At 35.1% G+C, this 23280-nt stretch overlaps 1 protein-coding gene across 3 annotated transcripts in view; it reads left to right on the forward strand.

Annotated features, from left to right (window-relative positions):
* The window catches only part of LOC149542284 (P-loop containing nucleoside triphosphate hydrolases superfamily protein), a 243515-nt gene that overhangs the window by 15075 nt on the left and 205160 nt on the right, over window positions 1-23280 (forward strand). The gene's annotated exons all lie outside the window — the stretch shown is intronic.

Here is a 23280-nt window from a genome sequence, read left to right on the forward strand (position 1 = left end):
AATAACTATAATAACGATTAACTGAAAAGAAAATGATAAACTGTAATAATTGAAATAACAATTTACAATCTTTCCTTACATATAAGTAAAATAAATGCTTAACATGAAAAGGAAGAGAAACATACAAGAAATATTTGGTGAGTCTTGGTTGTGCAAGCCTCGGCTTTCGGTAAGAGGAGAAGCATTGACTTAGGCTTAACCTCTCAACTTGGGACCATATTTATCCCCACACAATCTATTGAATAGAAAGGCCCTCCTTACCTCGGGATCAGGCTTGGGATACTTTTAGTCCAACCACTTGAGCATTCTGATTTTTTGGATGTTTGCACAATTATGGATGAACATATCTGAATAACTAGCTCCACTGACATCAAGTGATTATAGATGACAAACATGTCTTAAAATGACCTTGGCCAAGGTTTTCTGATGGGTTCAATGACTCGATCATCACCACTCGACTTGACAACAGGAGAACAATAATATGGATGAGCATGAGCTATTAAATGAAATTAATTTAGATTTATGCTATCATATCTGACTTTTATTTCTATTTCATTGCAAGTTCCATCTTACCTCTTCACCTTTTCCATGGCTATACAGCTGGTGAGTCCTAGGTGCTCGGATCTAAGAGCAATCGACTTTGTCCGTTGATTCTCAATTGATTCATGAGTATTATATGTTTCCAGCTTATGACAATCCGAGATAAGAAAAATGTGTTCTTATAGACTTATAAAAAGAAAATATCATTTGATTTTGGCTGTCAATGGCATAAATAAATTAGGATTCCATGTCATGGATGCTTTGCTTTTATTTATCATAAACAACACCTTAAAGGGTGTAACCGATGATACTTAAGAATGCTGAATATAAACTGCAGCTCACTGCTATGGAAATCAGAATGCAGTAACAATTTGGTAATAAAATTCATAGAAATACTTGGAATATGATTGACCACATAAACTGGTGTAATTTGGAAAAGATGAGAGTCTTGCTAGACGTTAATGTTTCAGCTCTTCCTCAAAATGACCGCTAGGCACAAACTTTGTGTGAATTATAATCTCGTCTTCAGCAAAGAAAAGAGTAATACAAGGTAGAACGTGAAAGAGGTTGACAATGTTCATAAACACAGAAGTATCAGATGGAAATCTGCAAAGGTATTGGGTGGTAAAAGAATGGAGATCGTGTGATAGAAAAAAAGAAGTCGGGAATGATAAGGAAGTTGGGTGTTTGAACAAGGAAGTCGGGTGATGGAAAAATATATATCTATCGCTTCTCTTGACTTCATAATATAAAGAGATTATGTCTCTTTGGCTTCCAAAAAGCCGTAACATAAAAAGAAGTATCTTGGCTCTTGGATGCCAAATAATTATGCCAAGTGTTCAATCGGTTTCTAGCAACAAAGTGAATAAAAAGATGGAAAAGATTTGAAGGCTATAAATCAAAAATAATTATGGTTTATTTCTCTCTATATGCACATAGATATGAGGTGGCATCATTTTATTATGAAGAAATAATATTATGGTGTCACTTTATTCTTATATCTATGTGTATGTACATAGGTATATATTATAATGATGTGGAGAAAAGATCAATTAAAAAACCTTTGAGGTACGTATTATTTTTAATTGAATTAATTTATGTTTTAAATTGTTTATTTAATAACTCATGCGGGTCCTTCAATTGTATCTTGAAATTCAAGTCGCTAGGTCCTTACCAAGGCAATTTAAGGTCATATCTGTCAATTTGATGATTGGACTAAGCTAGTATCCAATTCCATTGATTCCGTTTAGCAATGCTTCCCCCCCTTCATCTTCTCTTGCAATCACCTGTGCAATATTTCCATGATAATAACAAGTTCCATAATAATTTTCATAATAACATTTAATATAGATAAAGAATTTAATTATTAACCAGAATTCCAAAATCAAGCAACTGCTAAACAACACATGACAAATAATGGATAATGACCATCTTCATTAAACAATTAATATAATGAATACAACGGATATAAATAACTACCTACTTCACATGATTATGAAAGAAAAATCCGTTCAATCTAATGGCTATGAATAAATTTAAAATTAGGCCAAAATTTGGAATGTAACACAAATGTTCATTCGGTTTTTAGCAAGAAAAAGAATAAATATGGAAAAAATTTGAAGGTTATAAACTAAGAATAATTATAATTTATTTCCATCTATTTGCATGTAAATATACTTATGATGTGGCATCATATTTTTTATAAAAATAATATTATGGTGCCACTTTATTCTTATATCTATGTGCACGTACATAAGTATACATTATAATGATGTGGTGGAAAAATCAATCAAGAACCTTTTGAGGTACTTATTATTTTTAATTAAATAAATTTATGTTTTAAATGTTTATTTAATAGCTCATGCAAGTCTATTGTATCCCGAAGTTCAAGTTGCCAGGTCCTTACCAAGGCAATTAAAGGTCATACCTGTGAACTTGATAATTGGACTAAGCTAGTATCTAGGTCCCGTTTAGCAATGCTTCCCCCCTTTCATCTTCTCCTGCAATCACCCTTGCAATATTTCCACGATAATAACAAGTTCCATAATAATTCCATAATAACATTTTAAAAAGTATTTAATTATTAACCATTATTCCAAAATCAAGCAACTGCTAAACATCACATGATAGATAATGGATAACGACCATCTTCATTTAAACAATTAACATAATGAATACAATGGATATATTTAACTACCCACTTCACATGATTATGAAAGAAAATCCATTCAATCTATTGGCTATAAACAAATTTAAAATTAGGTCAAAATTTGGGGTGTAACAAAAATCCTTTCATTTCATTTCATTTCATTTCATTTCATTTGGAGATGTTATGTGTAGTGAGTTAGATGCCATGTTTTTTAACAATTTTCATTTAGCTTAGACATCTCTTCAAGATACTTGCAACATTCTAGGGATTGGGATGAGAAGTGTGCTGCCTGTAAAGGAGAATTACCAACCTAGGTTAAAGAAATTCTAATCAGTCAAACTATTTGATGGATGTTCCCTTAATCTTTATTAGAATTGGAGATGCCTTGGAATTCCAGTGCCATCAGGATGCCCCTCCATGCTTGCACTTGTTGAACAGGAAAACGACAAATGTGGAATGCTTCTTGTGAGCTTGTCATGACTGAAATCAAGTCTTCTCATTTGGAGCAGAGAGGAAATTTGAGGATTCAGATAGCTTTGCAGATTTATCAAAGCTCAGTTGATTGTGCTTATCTGCTGGAAGTTGTCACTTTTGATTCTAGTCCACTTGTATAGGATCTGGGAAGATTTGTGCCTCAGAGCTGGGACTTTGTAAATTTGGTTAATATGTACCATAGTAGCATTATATATACGTGGCATTGGCACGGGAAGAAATAAGTTAAAATGGAATTCAATTACAAAGGTTTAAAATGGGAAAAAAAGGACACTGTAATGTCCCCACTTTAGCAGTTAAATTAATTTTTTATAAAGTCATTAAATAAATTAAAAATTAAAAGGCCACTTTATATTTAATTAATTAAATTAATTATTGTATTACAAGGGAGAAGTTTCTAGAGAGTGCATTAATTATTGGAAGGGGGAAGTTTTTAGCACTTGCAATTAATTAATGTTTTAGTTCCTTCTAGAAGGGTGAAGGAAAAAGATAAATAGGGGTGAGAGTCTCATTGTTTAGCATCGGATTATTGTGAATGACATTTGATAAGAGCTTGGATGTGTGAGTCACATATCTTTCTTGGCAATAGAGGACATTCATCCTCTCTTGTAACATTCTAGACGTCATTCCCTTGGGGTTTGGCCTTTGGAATACATTGCTTTGTACTTGATTTTATCATTTTGAGAACTAATATAATTTCAGCATCGGTTCAATCTTCAGTTTGCATAAAAAATCTATTTCAGCAGTTGGTTTAGTTTTTGGGCATTTCCAGGGTGCCCATTACAGTGGTATTAGATCTTTCTTGCAAAGTCTTTCACGAAGTTATAACTGGTGGGTGCCCATTACAATTTTCCTTACAGTCTAGACCCTAGAAAATTGTAACCTTTTAAAAAAATATGTGAAAAATGCAGGTTATTGAATAACCAGTGTATGTTTGATCAGAAATAACTAGGTCAAAACTATGCTTATTTCCCTTGCAAGCTTGGGTGATGTGTGCCAATTGAATGTGGTTAGTTGCATTTTGTTTCCTTCTCTCTATGATGGTACTGTATATTCAATAACGAAAACGGAGTTTATAATATATAGACAATTACATTATGATGCTTCCAAAAGAAACAAATGTAAAGAGGAGTCGAAAATAGAAACTACTTAAACAAACTAAGATGCCCATTAGATAAATATTACAATGTTTTAATCTTGTTCCTTAATCGTTATTGTTCTAAGCAACCCTACAATTGACATAATTTGTTGGTGTTGTGGTCACAAATGCACAGAAGGTTGCCCCCCTTCTGGTCATAGATGCATAGAATGTTCTACAAAATGAGCCTACTGCTGAGACCCTCCCTGATTCTGCAAATCTTCTAGATATGACCAAGATAACTACAAACCTTCCAACCCGATTTTGGGAAACAAAACTGCCCCTCTTTATTGCCAGAGATACTGAGTTCAACTTCTGATACTGAAACCATGATTTTGAGAAGAAAATTGGCAAACCCTCCGATGCTTGAGGGACAAAAAAAACACAATCTTGTTAAAAAAACACTATTTTGTTCGAAAGTTCAGCAAAAACTTTTGCATATGCGTACTGTCATCTCAATAGTTTGCACCCATCCTTGAAGTATGACCCCAAGCAACCTTGAGAAACATTGAATCAATCTACAAGTCTGGGACCTTGCACATGTGAGGTTGAATCTCTGAGAAGGCTACCTTCCTTCCAATTAGGTTGCACCCAATCTAATAGTTAATCTAAAAGCTTCGAGGGAAAAGGGGAAGAAGGAATGGAGAAACATAAAGGAATTGATGCACCATATTGAAACTGTGGTACTCCTTGCCTATGACTGCACATAACATCAATAAAGCATCCATTAACTACACATATCTTAACTCTAATCTATCCTTTCAAGATCCGTACACAAGTCAGAACCAATGAGATGCTGTAAGGAAAATTACATTCACAATTTAACATTTCATAAGCATGTTAGACACAATGTATAAACTAAAAAGACAGAAAAGAAGCATTCAGCAGAAGGCAAAGACATGCACAAGATAGCTAAATGTGAGAGAAGGTAAAATTGAGACTTTTATTAGTGAAGGCAAGACAAGATTACAATTGCAGAAGGCAGAAAGAAAAAATCAGATCTCCGCGTGTACATATTGATCTATGAAATTGACAAGTAGGACCAAAATTGAATGCACCCCGCAGCCAAGAAGAAAAGCCCATACCCAATAGCAAGTTGGTGTAAAAAATATTCTTGTTAGAAGGAAAAAAAAGTTGCAAAATGGTAAATAGGCAGCTGTGTGTGCAAGTCCAAAGAAATATTTCGGCATTGAATTAAGCCCTTGCGACCACATCACAGTAATGGAAGATTCAATACTGTTTGTTCGTAAAAGTTCATTGGGTGCAGCAAACACAACAGAGTATGGCCACATTGCGCACCTGCAAGAAGCACACCACTTTTGTAACCACACCAGTGCAAGGTTGCGGGGTACGTTTACTATTGACCACGTGCATGTGTGCTTAGCTGAGTGAGCATTTTTTAAATAATCACACAAGCGTGCATGAAGCAGGGCCGTTGATCTATAAGGGGATGCTTGAAACATATTTGTTGAGAGAGCGGAGCCCACCAACTCTTGAACTGACTTCACCTTGCACACCCACAAGACAACTCGAAAGAATTTTTAATAACATCGTGAGGATGTGGGGATATTACTTCTTCTCTTAAATGGTAGCCCTGCATAGAAATAAAACACAAGATACTTGCGGGGAAGTGGGGGGAACCATAAGAGAAGGTAAAATGATGTGTTAGCAACAAAATTTTGGATAACATGACACGTTTGCAACAATTACTAAAAACATGACGTGTTGGCCCATACAGAATTTAGCCCTCGATGTCTCAGATCTATTATGCATCATGGGCTATTGGTGGTGGGAAAATAGCCAACAAGTATCATGATCGAAAACAAACTGCAAGAAACTACGATTTTTGTCGAGAAATTTGTCAAACCCTTGATGTGATGTTGAGATGACCCATAAAAAATTGCCTGATTTTTGTAGGAGAAAGAACCAAAAAACCTAACAATAATTTTTTGAGGTAAAAGTATAAAGCCTTAATATTTTGAGGAGAAATGTATGAAACCTAATAGTAATTTTTTTAATTAAAAAATTAAAAAAAACCCAAAAATGATTTTTATGGAGAAAATTAAAAAGAAAAAGAAAAATGAGGACTATTGTAAACACCAATCACAATTTTAGGAGAAAAAATGATCCAAACCAAACATGCTTTCGAGGAGAAAAATCAATTAAAGCCCATACATTGAAACATAAGTTGTGACTTTTTTGTGGAAAAAATTAGAAAACCCTCTTAGAGAGAAAGAAACCACAATTTTTGTATGAAAAAATGGGGCAAAAGTTGGAAATGCATGTCACAATTTTTGAGGAAAAAATGTGCAACCAAGATATTTTTTTGTGGAAATTTTATTAAAACACATGAATAATTTTTTTTGTGGGATAAATTTTTTAAAGCCCAATTTTTTTTAAGGAAAAAAATTATAAAACCTAAATATAATTATTTAGGGAAAAAAATTGGAAAAGTCACCATCAAATTTGAGGAAAAACCCTAACTTAGACAATCTTGTTGTAGGATTAAGAACTAGTATAGATATCTTAAATAAATCTATTTAAAGAAATGCCGATAGATATCCACTACAAAATAATTATAATTTAATTTACCACATCTAAAATTATTTATATTTCCTTTATCTCCATTTATTTAGTTTTTTACTAACTTAAATATTTTAATTTCTTTAAAAATGGATGATTTATATCTCCAAATATTATAATTTAAATGTATATTTTATGTGGTATTTATTAAATTATTTTTAAAAGTATATTCTATTTATAATAAGATTTAAATTTTTGACATGTAGATAGTTGTCAAATTTAACCTAGAAGAATAAAAGTTAACATTAACACGCTCACACCATCCCACTCCCCCATTCTACCATTGTAGAATGCCTATTGGCATTAATAACTTTGGGATGCATTTGGGATTAAACTTGACTGGTTCAGATGCACTTCTTTGCAAATAGTACCAAAGCGTTAGAGACAACATAGAAAAAGCCACAAGCAATTACGTAAGTCGAAAAATGACTGAGAAATCCATAACACGCACTAGATAGGTTGAAAGCAACGCAAAAATGAGTCATCGCAGGTCTGCAGAAGCTGTTGTGCTGAAAAAAATCCTCAATGTGGGAAAAAAATGATAGGGGCTCTCTAACTTTGCAACTTATGAGATTGCGTGGGCAGTGAGAAAAAATTAGAAAAACGCAGTGAAGGACAAAGTAAAACAAATAAAAAACAAGCATGAACAAGAGACAATTGTGATTCTTTCTGAGAAAAAATTCTTTTGAAAATCAACATAGGTCTAAGTAAAAAAGGCCTCTAGAAAGGCCTATGTGACTTCTTCAAAAACTCTTGATTTCAAAAACCCTCAAATTTGCAAACAAAAATCAAGTGTACTGACCCCTTAAGGATCACACTTGATTTGTTCTAAAATTCCCCTTTTAGGATTTGAGTTATACTTAGGGATTGTTATCTGTAATGTTTCAAGAGATCTTTGTTTCATGAAGTTCCATCACTTTCCCCATTATTAAAGTTAATCTTAAGTTGGTAGAATTACTGTACGAAGGTCACATGATGCGGACAAGCAACGTCACTCAAGGCTTAACCCTAATATTGGGATATTCTGTCATGTGCCTGAAATTACTTTGCCTCTCCCTTCCACAAATCCCTACCCTAAGATACCTTAGTAATAGATAGGAGATGGGATCTTAAGTCTATAAAAACATAGTTTCAATGTCTTAAATACCTATTAGAATTTTATGAAATATATCTACTTTCATTACACATAATTTTATTATACACACACACACACACATACACATATGTATAACCTAGGATACATGAAATAATTATAATATCACAAATTTCATAGCACTTGCCATATGAACAAATATTATTTTAAACTTAGATATTTTGAACTATGTAGATCTATCTCCCCTCGCTAAGTGCACCATGGGATGGAAGAATTACCATGTCTAGGGTATAGAAACAGTCACCAAGTGGTCTTCCTATTTTCGGACCCTCTCGACTTGTAACCGAATTACTCTGCCTTCCCCTCACAGATTCCCTGTCTTATGACAACATTAGTAGTGAAATCAAATCCATTAGTCTTGAGGTCTCATGAGATTAGTATAATAATATATATTTAATCAATAATTAGTTAAATTGGTTATATAATTTCTATCTCCTTAAATCATTTATTTCCTTATGATATATAACCCCACATAAAATCTTTCATATTTATCCAATAATATAATAGTGCTATGGGGGTATGAGACCGTACCTTACTTATAATATTTGAACTGGTCAAATCTTCAAATTCTGTTCCATGTCAGATTTGGAAGATTGACAATGTCCTTTCTCGTGCTCTTTTAAACAACATATATTTTTTTATATCTTTATCCTTATTCTCTTTTATATTGATGCCCACGTACTCTCTCTCTCTCTCTCTTAGTAAACACCTTTTGATTCATACGTCTTACTACTTTTGTTCCATCGATTATATATCTTGTTGTTCCTTCCATTCATATTTATAAGTCATTAGATTCAAGGGTTGTGACTTCTCCTTCCTTGTTATTGATTGTTCATATGTTCTTTGTGTTGAAACTAGAGCCCAAAAATCCATGAAAATAACCAGACATAAGAGAGAGACAAAAAACTGAAATAGAGAACACTAGAAATATCTTGGGAAAACCCTTCAAGAATGAAGAGAAAAACCTAGCCACACAACACAAAAATATCTTTATTGATAATGAAATGTTTTCAGTGTACAATGCTTATCGCTCTATGTGAATATATAACAATAGAAGAGACTCTTCAAATTCTAATTGAAGATCTCTTGAGTTTCTCATAACTCCTATAATTAAAAATGACTCTTCGAATATTCATGCCTCAATGCATGTGAATGACACATGTCATTTATATTTATTATTACAAATTAAAAACTTAAGTGTCCTTTTAGCTGAACGTAACAATAATAGTAATAACGTTCATATTTCCAGAGATAAAGACCTCTATCGCAGCTACTATCTTCAACACTCCCTCTTAGCCAGAGAGAGATCTTTAGCTAAAAAATCACACAAGACTGCAACCAAAATGTTAATGATAAAATCTCATCTCATATATTCTATGAAAACATGAAACAATCAATCATATTCATGGAATCACTCAACATGAAAATCTGTAACAATCAATTATATTCATGGAATCACTCAACATGAAAACTTGTAACAATTAATCACATTCATGGAATTACTCAACATGAAAACTTGTAATAATCACTAATTCATGGAATCACTCAACATGAAAACCTGTAATAATCACTCAACATGAAAAGATTTGTAAGACTCACAGCTAAGCCTTTATTCATGGACTCTCTCAACGTGATGTTCACTATCTCATAGTGAAAGAGTTATCATAGCTGATCTTACAAATTTATTTATTCACACAAGAATAGAAAAAAAACAAGACTTAGTTCCATTTAAATCTCAAATTTTACAAATACCATAAGCATCACAAGCATATATGAGAGTAAAGGGGATTCCATAGACACTCCCTCTTAACTATGAAGCCTCCCTCTGAAGCACAAGCTCCCTCCAAGCTTTGTATCTGAATGCAATAATATATCTTTGAAAATATCTCCATCTCAACCTATTGTTTTTCTTGTTGCATTTTGCAACAATGAGAGATAAAAGATCAATCACTATTTATAATCAACATTTATAAATACTGAATGGTAACCACTCTAGTTTTTGACTATAATAGAACTTAAAAAAAATTTAAAAAATCATAAGCAATTCATGTAATACTGATCTCTGTAACCTGCACCCATACAGAGTTTACACATATCAAGATCAAGTTCACTCATTATCATAGCCCTTTTACTCCTTATGATCTAAATCTCTACCGTTGGGAATAAGCCGAAACAAAGAATCTTTCTCTTCTTCTTATTTCTAGACGAAACATTTTCTGGAACCATTTTGATGTGCCCTTCTCGATACCCAAGACAATAACTTCAGAATGGTATTCATCCGAGTTCTTGAATTTTCTTAAATATTTCCAAAATTTAGGGGATCTATAAAGGCCCTAATAGCAATTTTAAAAGAGCCATGAGATTTTCGAAGCTGGATTTAAATAAGAGTGATTGTAAACATAAGATTTGTTGCTAGAAAGAATAATAATTGACACCTCGCTTGCAAAAAAATGGCAGATGATACTGCACCGCCAAGGGTCTAAGCTCCTTTCACAATTCCTGCAGTCTCTTGCGAAGATTTGGTCGGGAGCAACATCAGCTACCTATATCTTCCAAAACCCTTGTATACTCCCCTAGAAAACCACTCTGAAACCCCCTCCTCTCCGCCAAGCTTGGATGTAGTTTTCTGTTTAATTCTACGGCCACTCGTAAATGATCGCGGCGCCCGACGAAGAGGCAATGGAGGTGCCGTCATGGCGACGGGCAGTAAGCCGACGAAGAATGCCTCCGCCGAGCTGTAGATGGAAGAGAAGTGCCGCAGAATTGAAATCGAATATCCTTCGCAAAACGTGACAACATAGAGATATTGTCGGGAGCAGCTAGGAAAGCGAAAAAGGAATTTTTGAATAATTAATTTAGAAGCGATTATATATTGGAGACCCAATAAAATGAAAGAAGGGAAAGATAAAAAAAATGCATGCCTACAGTTGTGCGCTTTATTAGGTAGAGATGATAAGAAGTGAGCCGTTACATATCGGAATAGATTCCAAGAACTGATGACAGATCATTGAAGATAGTTACAGTAAGGAGACGAAAAATAACTCCAGAAAATATAGAAAAACTTACATTGACAGCTGAAAAGAACCATATGAGAATGAAGAGCTATCAATAGCCATCGAAGATCAATCTTGAATGCTCTATCTTGAATACTTCTCAGGTAAGGAAGTAGCATAATTTCCCTAAGATGAAGGTTTGCAATGCTAGAAACATCACAATAGGAGTGATATTGTTGTCACTAAAAAGACAGATATAAATGATAGCTCTTGCTGCTATCAATAATTACCACATATAGATTGCCTTTAAAATATTCATTACAAATTGCAATAGACGAACAAAAGCAATATGAGGCATCAACATAAATAAATGACAAAGACCAACAATTTGCCCAATAAACATGCACACGAGAGGGAGGAGAAGAATGAAGCCAGATGCAAAGATACAATATGACCTATGAAAAATCCACAAAGCGCATAGTCTGAAGAAATCAATCATAGACAAATAGAAATCACATATAACCTCTGACAAATTTATTCAAATGCTCATGCCAAAAGGAAACACCTCAAAAATAATTTAACAATACCAGAATTAAACTCCTTCATATGCTGTTGTTGAACTAGAGCTTTGATACCATGTTGAAACTAGAGCCCAGAAATCCATGAAAATAACGGGACATAAGAAAGAGACAAAAAACTGAAATATAGAACACCAGAAATATCCTGGGAAAACCTTTCAAGAATGAAGGGAAAAACCCAGCCACACAACACAAAAATATCTTTATTGATAATGAAATGTTTTCAGTGTACAATGCTTATCGCTTGATGCAAATATATAACAATAGAAGAGACTCTTCAAATTCTAACCGAAGATCTCTTGAGTTTCTCATAACTCCTATAATTAAAAATGACTCTTCGAATATTCATGCCTCAATGCATGTGAGTGACACATGTCATTTATATTTATTATTACAAATTAAAAACTTAAGTGTCCTTTTCAGCTGAACGTAACAATAACAGTAATAACGTTCATATTTCTAGAGATAAAGATCTCTATCGCAGCTACTATCTTCAACACTTTGGTCAACATATTAATGTTAACTATCATTGACTAGCCTTATCATAATGACAATTTATCCTCATTTTTGATATAGTTCAATAATACTAGGTGGTGCCCAATCTTGCTTTTGTTATCGTCGACAATAGCTTATTTTATAGGCTCCCTTTTCATTAGTTTATGCCTATGGTTAGCATATCTAAATAATCAATTATGGAGGAATCACCAATATCCTTATGTTATTCTATACCAATCGGTTGCTTCTTATTTTGTCATGACAACATGTTGAGCATACCTCTTCTAAGACTTTTCTATTTCAATCTGATACTGAATTAGAAGAAAGCTCAATAACAACAGTTGATGTATATTAAAGATAGATTATATTATTTTTTCTAGTGAATGTTATATTATAATGTTTTAGTAAAGATTAATCCATATTGTGTCAATGGAGGTGGTTGGGGAAATTATATTGTTTATAGATTAATACTATTTATATTTGCATGATTATATGTTAATATAGGGTTATGACATCGGGTTGAAAAAACCCTTAAAAATTGCATGAGAAAAGCCTTCAATTTCTTTAGACCCTCAGAAAATTCAAACAAAGAAATCTTCTATTTTTAAAAAAAAATTATTAGGACTTCCGTGAGTGAATCTATTATTGAAAAATTCGCCAAATTCTATAAAATCCACTGCCCCACTCTAATACTATGTAATGGTAATTGTATATTCAATAATGAAAGCGGAGTTCATAACTTATAGGCAATTACTTTACGATGTTTCTAAAAGAAACAAACGTGAACAAAAGTTGGAAATAGAAACTACCTAACAAACTAAGGTGACCATTAAAGAATCATTGCAATCTTTTAATATTTTTTTGTCAATGGGATTTACTATCCCAGCTCGGAGTTCATAACACAGACAATTACTTTACGATGTTTCTAAAAGAAACAAATGTGAACAAAAGTTGGAAATAGTAACTACCTAAACAAACTAAGATGACCATTAAAGAATCACTGCAATCTTTTAATATTTTTTTTGTCAATGGGATTTACTATCCCAGCTTCTTGGTGGTTGATATAAGGGTTTTTGACCAATTGCAAGAGGTGTGGATGAGTGGCACAAGATTTCTTTCCTTGGGCAAGTTAATTCTTTGTAACTATAGGATGTAATTATTAAATTAAGTAATAATTTGTGGCTTAGTTTGACTACTAGTTTTATTTGCTGATGTATCTTGGTTTATTTCTTTATGTTTGTGAAAGGAATTGAAGAGCACACAAGAAATAGTGAAAGGGTGGGGAGAGGTGGGGTGATTCACTTTTGCAGATTTTTGAACATTTAAATGTATGGAAACCACTTAAAATTTAAAGAAAGCAACTATGAAAAACACAAACACCGAATTTCTCGTGGAAAACCCTTATGGGTAAAAAACCATGACATCCAATAGCTTTCATTAACAAAATGCTAACCAACATAGATTACATAAGTGAGCACCAACACATAGAGAGCACTAACTCCAAGCAAGCACCTACTCTCTTCAAAGCATGAACTCTCCGAGAGCACCAACCCTTTTCAAAGCACCAACTTTCAGAGAGCACTAACCCTCTTGGAAGCACCGACTGTGACCAGCTGGGACACCAACCTTAGTTTGAGAGCACCAACTCATTTGTTGAGGCACCAACCCTAGATTGAGCACCGACTCAAGTACGTTTTAGAATACTTCCAACACTTCAAAACAAGGAAAAATTGCTCATCCCCCTTTTTGTTCTTCATTCCCAGTCTGCAGTTAACACCACACATCCAACACTGTAACAAACATGCCAAGAAGGAAAAGTATCCAATGCCCTAAAGGAATTTCGAACACTTCTTCCCACCAAAGAAATGATATGAATTTGTTGTCAGAGAGCGAATACTCTCCATGGTGATTCACAATGTTGTGTTCCTCTTTACCACGATCCACGTACAACCATATTTTTTAATCTAACCATAGCATCACTAAAACAAATGATCAACAGTCTTTCATGGCTAACACATTACACCAATTAATACATCCAACCCATTTAAAATGCAACTTCACTTCAAAATAAAACTCGATTCCCTTTTTGTATGCATGTCTCCATTTTTTATGCAGCTAGTAAGAATGCAAAAATAGTTACATAGTTGCCACTCTTAGAGCAGGTGAAAAAGATGCCATAGAATTTTGCCCCCAATTTCTGAATTCACATAAAAAGCTTCAATTTGCTTATCTCTCCACATACTCATGGAAACTCTATTTCCTCTCATAAATCACTTTTCACTTTTATTGCCTAGTCCTTAAAAGTTGTATCTATTGCATTGGCTCTATTTTATCCTGCCATCTCAATCATAATCTACAATAGCAACACTCTAGCTGCATGATTTCCTTCATACATGGCTCAATAATTCTATCATTTTATCTCCTTCAATCGACAGTGAACCACAACTCTTAAAAACACCCAACAATAAACAATTATAATTCATTGACTCTCAAGTAATAATATTGCTAAGTCAATAAATAATCAATGCACTATTAAAATAATGATTCCTTTTTAAAAGTCATTCCAAATAAAGGGAGAAATAAATGAATGAATTTATTCCAAATAAAGTGCCAAGCACTATTGTACCAAGTATTTATTCAATTCCAATTCCATTGAGGTTTTTCTTTTGAAAACTCAACTGACAACATGGCTCATTAATCTTACTTGGTCAATAAGTAGGTGAAGTTGACAAGCAACCAACATAAGCAGACAATGATGCAGCTCAATCACGCAATCAAGTAGCTCAAGCAGATACCCAAGTAGCTCAACCAGGGAACCAACCAGCTCAAGCACGCAACTGAGTAGCTCAAGTAGGTAATCCAGTAGCTCCACCACACAATTGGGCAGCTCAAGCAGACAACTAGGCAACTCATTCTAAATCTCTATTTTTCTTTGGATCGGTAATAATTTAGTATTTAATTAATAAAAGGATAAAACTTACATTAGATTTGTCAGGCTTCAAACAACATGTTCAGACCAGGAGAAAACTTACACCATCAATCAAGCTGAAACATAACAGACCTACCAAAAATCTTCCGGATCGGAGACTACTATGCATCCATCAATTTCTGCAAATCCATCTATTAGACTACTGACCCTCCCCAATACATTAACAGATCATTTATGGACAGTTTTAACAGATCATTTATGGACAGTTTTAACAGATCATTTATGGAGAGCCCCATTTTTACAAAAACCGCTGTCATTATGCATTCAGTGCTACCAAAAATCTTCTAGGACCAAAGATTATTTTGCATCCATTGATTTCTACAGACCTATAGATTCGACAACCAGTGCTTCCCGTTAACATATAAATCAATTGTGGACAGCTTCACCCTTACAAAAGCTGCTGTCATTATACAGATATATCAGGCCTTAAAAGTTGCAAAGCACACAAAGGAAAAACCCAGACCGTGGCAAAACAAACCTAAATTCAAATTGCTTCACTTCTTCCACCAGCAGCACAGTCTCTACCACACTCACCCGCTTGAGTTCTCTGTCAATGCAGAGCCTCCTTAAGTGCTCTAGCCCTAGCATTCATCTCAAAATTATAATTTGTTATCTCTGCTTTAATCTCCTCCCATTCCAGTAAGATTTTCAGTCTATATTCTTCCTTATCTACTTTCCCTTCCCATCTAACAAAATGAACAATGCCATATTCTTCAGCATCCTCTTCATCTGCATAAAATTCCTGGATGTCCATCCGTGTCCAGGAACTGCCCACTCCAGGATAGAATCCAACCTTAGCAATAAGTCCCATTCAAACAAGGATTCTGCAACCCATCTCACCGTCTCCATCTCGTCCCCTAACTCCAGTCCCCACGCTATAACCATAGAAATAACATCAAGGTTCATGTGGCAACTTTCTGTGTTTTCTTGGAATAACGTCCCATGAACCCCCAACATTGCATTAACCATTCTCACTAATTTGATCTTCAGCAACCCATGAATGCGTTCCTTGCTTGTAGGGCCTGGGAAGCCTTTCTGTTGCTTGTTTGTAGTCACTGTGAAGTTGGTTTCCATTGCAAGAAAAAGAAGCACACTCTTTGTTAACAAAGCCCATATGACAAACACACCAGTATTCTACTTCCACCTTCAGTTTATAAGGACACCTACCCCTTATCTCTTTCCCTGCGCCTGAATTGAAAAGACTGCATCTTTTCATCTAGCTTGGCTGCCGTCACTTTCATCTTGGGAAACAATATCTTATTCAAGTTTTCCTCTTTGGTTGATGCAATCTGTCAGAAACATTTAAACTTCCCATAGAAAGAATGACTACAGAGCTATGTTAGTAGCGGATATCTGCCCGAAATCACTTCATGCGCCCACTGACATCACCAATCGTAATCATTCAATTAAGCTGCAGGTCTATCCTTTGCACATGTTACAAATCAACCGTATCTCTTAAATCTTCCACCCGCCATTCATTCTCTTTAGAGAAGGATAGCGCCCATTTAGATAATTTATCCTCCTCTATATTGGCTTCTCTATACACATGCTCAATTTTAAAATCTGTCAACACCCACATATCCTCGTTTATAGCATTTACTAAAGATTGAAGACGCCAGACATCTGTGTAGCCCTTAGAAATAGCTTGCACAACTATCATGGAGTCTCCTGGATAGATTCGGTGGAGACCTAGGTCCTTTCCAACTCAAATTGCAAAGAAGTCTGCCACTAATTCTGCAGAGTTGTTTGATCCATGCACTATTCTCTTGGCTCCAATAGCAATTGTTTCACCTTAATCATTTTTCACAATAGCCCCAACTCCTGATAGACCCAAATTTGAATTTGCAGCCTCATCAAAATTTATTTTAACCCAACCATTGTCTGGCTTTTTCCACTTTGCCTCCTCTCTGAGTTTTCTAGAATCTTGAACATCGTTGGGCTGACCTACTGATTTAATTCTGATTCCCGACCACCGAGATTGAATCTGCTGATCCCACCTTGTAAAGGGGACTCCATGTTAGAGTCCTGTAGTGGCAGAAGTCACCACTTCTTTAATTATCAAATTAATTCTGGATTTGACTCGATCAATAAATTCCTGTTTGTCTACAAAGGTACACCTATTACGTTCCTTCCGAAGTTCCATATTATGATCAAACAATCCACAGGCCTGATAATAATGATTTCTTTTGTTTGTGAGACCAATAAATGAACATCTCTCTTAAGGTTTGTGGCATTGGGCAATTCCATCCCAACTTTCCGACCTCCATTTACCAACGCTCCCAAGAAAAACTACCATTAAGCAGAAGATGGCCCACATTTTCCTTAGCCTTCTCACATAATGCACACCTAGTAGGTCCTTGCAAATCAAAAAATTTCTTCCTTTCACCTGTTAAGATTCTGCTTCGAGCAGCTAGCCATGCAAATGCACCTGCCTTTGGGAGACATTCTCTTCCCGAAAAGAGATGCAAAAGCCATTCCCCAGTTCCAAACCCCCAACCAATAGTTGATGGCCAACTTTAACTGAATAATGTCCACTCTCTGCAGCACACCAAATTAGCTTATCATCTTTATGATGTAAACTGATTGATCTTATCTTTAAAGTTGCATTGAAATGGTCACATTGCTGTTTACTCAGACCTAACCCATCCAAAGTCTTCCAACTTTATTCCATACCCCCAGGCCTTGCTTCCATTCTGCATAATCACTAACCGTACTCCCCCACCTGTGGGTAAGAAGCACCCTCACAGGTTGTAACTCCACATTATCCTTGCAGGAAACCCACCCCACGAATCATCCCGAAATTTGGCTTTAGCTCCATTGCTAATCTGCCATGATATATGATTAGAGACCGGGAACTAGCAGTCTAAAATAAAGTTCCACACTGCTAAACCCCTAGGTGGGTTCCTGATCATCACAATTCTATCATTTTCCCTGTTGTCCAAGTATTTAGCTTTGATGATCTTCACTCATAAAAGATTTGGCTCAGTATAGATTGTCCCCACCAATTTTGCTGCCAAGGCAATATTCATTTGTTGCCAATCTCATATCCCCACTTTACCTTCCTTTTTACTTGTTCCACACAATCAGTGACTATTTGTCTCTTCCTAAGCGCCACTTGAAAAGAATCTTCTCATTTTCTATTCAATAGCATTGATAGTTTTCATCAGAATCTTCATGCACATTATTCAAAACACTGGAATTGCTGACATCACTTATATAGTCTTAAGAATCCGACCAGCAGACGACAACTATCTCCCTTTCTACACCTCCATTTTTTAAAACAATTGTCAACTATGTCGGTCCATAATCCTGATTTAGTGGCCCCACCAAATAAAGGAATGCCTAAGTAATTCCCTAGCAGTGACCCAGTCCTCATTCCCATGATTCTACAAATGGATCTCTGAATTTGTAAATCAATATTGAGAAAGTATTTATGCCAATTAATGCAATTGACCTGAGGCTCTGCTATATCTATCCAGTGTAGAGTGAATCATCCTTGCCTCTCTTTTACAAGCTTCACCCATTAAGTATGTGTCATCTGTAAATTGAAGGCGTGAGATTGGATCTACCCCATTCACTATTTTAATGCTTTTCCATTGTCTTTCCACTCTTCTCTTCGCTACTAGCCTTCCCAACACCTTTGCCATAAGGATGAACAAGAAGGGTGAGAGGGGATAACCCTGTCTAATGCCCTTATTTGACCCAAAAAGCCCTAAGGGCTTCCATTCTCCAAGAATGAGAATCTTGGGGTATTGATGCCGCTTCCTGTTGAGTTAATCCAATTGTTATCAAACCAAAATCGCTCCAATCTTTTAAGAGAAAGCTCTGGTTTACTGCATCATAAGATTTTTTTGATGTCTAATGTAATCATCATTTTAGAAGTATTTGCTGATCTTACCGAATGGAGGTCCTCATGAACAACAATAATCCCCTCATTAATTGGTTTGTTTGGAGAAAAACCACTCTGTTCTGAACAAATAATCATGGGTAGGATATCTTTAAATCTGTTTGCAATTTTTTTATTAATAATTTTATACACTGTGTTGTATAATGAAATCGTCAAAATTCCGTCTTTCTTCCTTCTTTGGGATTAAAGTGATGAAGGTGTCTTTTAGGACATTCTACATGAATTTGCCTCTCCTTGATTCCTCCACAACTTCCCCTCACTTTGTCAAGCTGCCCTCCCTGACTTATTTCTCCCCCTTTGACATCAATGACTGAAACCTACCTACATAAATGAAATGAGGCTAAAAGAATATGATAATGAAAACTCCCCCTAGGTCGAAACAACAATTCAATGGAGTGCTATCCCTCCCATCTTCTCCCTTTTGATATCATCAAGATTGTATTGTTAGCAACTTTGCTTGCATCACTAATATGTTTACCATCTTTTCTAATCTCACAACAAGCGGACGTAGAAACCAAACCATGTCTTTGATCACACAATTGACTCACGCATAGTAAATTGTGTTTCAGGTCTTTTTTTGATTGGTAATAGGTTTAATATTACTAATCATTTAAAAATATTACATTATAGTAACAAATATTGCATCCACCTTCAATGACATATACACTGCCCATGCCAACACCAAACTAGACTAACCCAGGCCACAAACTGGAAACTGTGATCATATTAGCAAAATTTTCAGGAACAAAATCCAAGAGACCATAAGTAATATCCTAGATGGATATTTCCCCCAAATTCTCAAATCAAACAACAAATTTCACATGCAATTTCTCTTTCAATTTATTCAAAAAATTACAAATGCCAGCCGAAATAATTCTAAAATAATATTTTATTCAACTCCAGCAGAACAATAGCAAATCCAATTGTATACATTGAAAGCTACAGCCAGATTGAGTAATAAGAAATGGACCTGAAATACAATGTTAACTCTGTCATGAAGTCACTTTGAAGATGAACTGGGTTTCCATCCAATCCACCAAGAAGCTTAAAGGTTTCTGTCCCCAGGATTTATAAAAAGAAAGCTCGAAGCTTCCCAAATTTCTCTAAGAGAAAATTAGAAAATCAAATCAAATCTAGCACCCTGCAATGAAACCAGCTCTTTTCCTTAAAATTTCCAATGCCATGACCCTTCGGCTTCCCCTACCTGCCTCCTTGTCTTCTTGTCGTTTTGTCACTGATAAAACCTCCTTATAATATTAAATTGACCTTTTTATAAATCTGCATTAAGCTTCAATAATCAACAACCTTCGACATGAATGATAAAATATTCAACAGGAACTTGAGGTGCATAATATGAGTCCTACTTTAATCTATGAGAAGACATTAGAGTAAGACTCCTACTTTAATCTATGAGAGTATGTATACGCAAAAATTACATTAATCATACTTTAAAAAGAAAACAAGCACAAAAGCAATATATTAAAACATAGCTATTTACGTGGACAAAATCTTTTTGGAAAAAAACACCTTTACTCCAACAAAACTCAATGTATACTTCATTAATCAATGATTACCATACATATGCAAAATCTGAGTTCTTACAATAATTTTAATCACAAGCAATCTGGAGAATTCTGGCACCATAAAGTGCATACAAAACTTATTAAGAAATCTCCAAAACCCATGTAATGTCCCCAGTTTAGCTCACCTTGAGTTGCAGTGAGGATTAGCCTATTAGTGACCCTCGTAGGCTAAATCAGATGGATAGAGGGTCTTAGTTGGGAGAGCCAGAGGCAAATTCCCACTTCAGGGGTCAGGGATGTTTAAGATTTCTCTTTGTTTGAGTAATATTCCACACTTACTATTTATAATATGTGTCTATTTTGGGAAAGTCGGGGTTTTTATCTTTAGTAGCGCACCTAGATAGTTTGGTAGCAGTATGGAGTTGTGCTGACATTGACAAAGATTTTATTCTAAGACTTAATATTTAGTGTTGGATAAATTTTTTGTAAGTCACTAAGCATTGCAACTTACAAAATTGTGACTTTAGGCAATGGTATAGTGAGATAAATCTCTCCTCTCAGCAATAGTGGAGGCTCCCTTCTTACTGCAGGTGGCTTTAATAGAGAGTGAATTTGACAAAATGGATGGTGTTCTAAATCAACTCCTCATTTTTCAGGACCGATGTATGAAAACACAACTACTTGAAACTTAACAAATATATCTACTGCTACAGTAATACTAGTGGCTTGATGGTTGACTTAAGAACAACTCCTAAGACAATAATTACGATTCTATCTGTTAGATTAACAATAAGGGTCCAAAGTCTCATGATTAATCCGTATTGATGAAGAATTAGAAAAGGCAGTGAATCACAAAGTCTCTTGTCAATTATCCAAACTGAAATAAGATACTCAAAATTAAAGCTCAGAGTCTAACTCCAAGTATTTGCAGCCGCTAGCTAACTATAACAATCCCTTTTCTAGAAGCTCAAAGTTTTCGAGAAACCAAATTGAGTGCTCATAATGATTCACATAAACAACCTATAAATTGAATCAAAGATAGAGCAATCAATGCAACATAAGAATACAACATTCAACCTCAAGCTTCACAACACAAAGTTTGGAAACACTTGCTTTTATTCAATTCAGAATTTTTGCCTCAAGAAACATGAAGTTTTCAAGTCACAAGAAACTTCAGCATAGTCTCGTTGCACACACAAAAGATGATTATTTACAAATAACTCTCTCCTTCATATACGAAATGAAGAGAGAGAAAGGTGGAGAGAAATGGGGAAGCCCTCAACCACTTTGAGTTATTCTATAACTACCTCTTACGAGAGTATCAACTACACTTAGAAGAAATCTTCATAGAGTATCAACTAGCTTTCCAAACTTCTGTAGAGACTCTTGTACAATTGCAACATCTAGCTCACCAGTGTGCTGTGCAATGATAGTCACTTTTTGAAGTGTGCTGGCACCTTTTGAAATAACATTATTACAATCCCTTAGCTTATCTGGTAAAAGATTCGATGAAGATTTTCTGCTTGCCAGTATATCTATCCTGCTGAAATTGAAGTCATCCGTCTCAACCTATAGACGAATAACTTCTGTGAACTGAGTTAAGACATCTTTTTTGTTAATTAATTCAGCATTTTCAACAAAAACTTTGCATGTCAGCTCTTGAAAACCTTTACTGATCATGCTCTCGCATGATTTGATCTAAGCCACTAATCCTTGCATGACTTGTTCTTTGTTGGCCATAAGATGCAAATAGTCATAATATATCTTCACAGAAAAAATGACGTCATACTTAGACAAGGCGTCGAGAGCAACCTCTGTTATGCTTCTCTAGACCTCTAGATCCCCATCCAAAAGATTGAGCTGATGGTTGAACGACAAGAGAAGTTCATTCAATTCAACCCTTGTTTTATTTCCATTCTTCAATACTCTGTATGTATCTCAAATCACTTGTACACCTTTTGATTTTATGCAACTGCCCCACTTAGCCTTGGCTTTCCTTTCAACTTGCACTGCACGTTTTGAAGAAATAGGATTAGCCATCAAAGAAGAGGTCTTCATCTTCGAAATAATATCAAATAATTGCGCATTCTCCTCTTTGAGCATATTCTTCTTCTCTCACAACTCGTCATTCTTCTAAGTAAGCAAGCTGACAACATCACGTGTGTCTTGCTGACTAGCAAAGCGAGTTTGTTTGCCAAGTTTAATGGTGGTGAACTTGTAATCAATGTATTGCATCTCTTTCATTGACTTTTCAACAAGAGGCTCAACTATCTCTACATATTTGGTGGTGTTATCACCAACCATGACCTTGGAAACCATCTTTGCCTTCTTGTTTTTAGTGGTCTTGGTCTTGACAACTTGCCTAAAATCGTGATCCTCAAGTAGGTGCTCTTCTTTCTTACTCTTTTGAGTAAATGTAGCAAGCCAAGGAGGAAGAGAGAATGAAAAGGATACTGCTCTAGTTTTGGTAACCAAAGGGGATTTCGAATCAGCTTGTACAATTTTAGTCACAATGTGTGGAGCTTCTGTTTAGATTGCGATTGGAGTTGGACTACTGTGTGTGACCTCTGCCATGAATTGTTCAAATTTTGCCGATGAGATATCCATTCAAGCCATGTATGGAATCGTGACATTAGGAATAGTCATGGAGAATGCATCAAACACACTCTCAAAAGTGATATTGATCCACTACCAAGACTACAAGGGTAACTGAGGAAATAGGCAAAGTTTGTGTAACCAT

This window comes from Cupressus sempervirens, chromosome 8 (genome assembly GCF_028749045.1).
Source record: "Cupressus sempervirens isolate cs-2001-9-10 chromosome 8, ASM2874904v1, whole genome shotgun sequence".
Taxonomy (NCBI): Eukaryota; Viridiplantae; Streptophyta; class Pinopsida; order Cupressales; family Cupressaceae; genus Cupressus; species Cupressus sempervirens.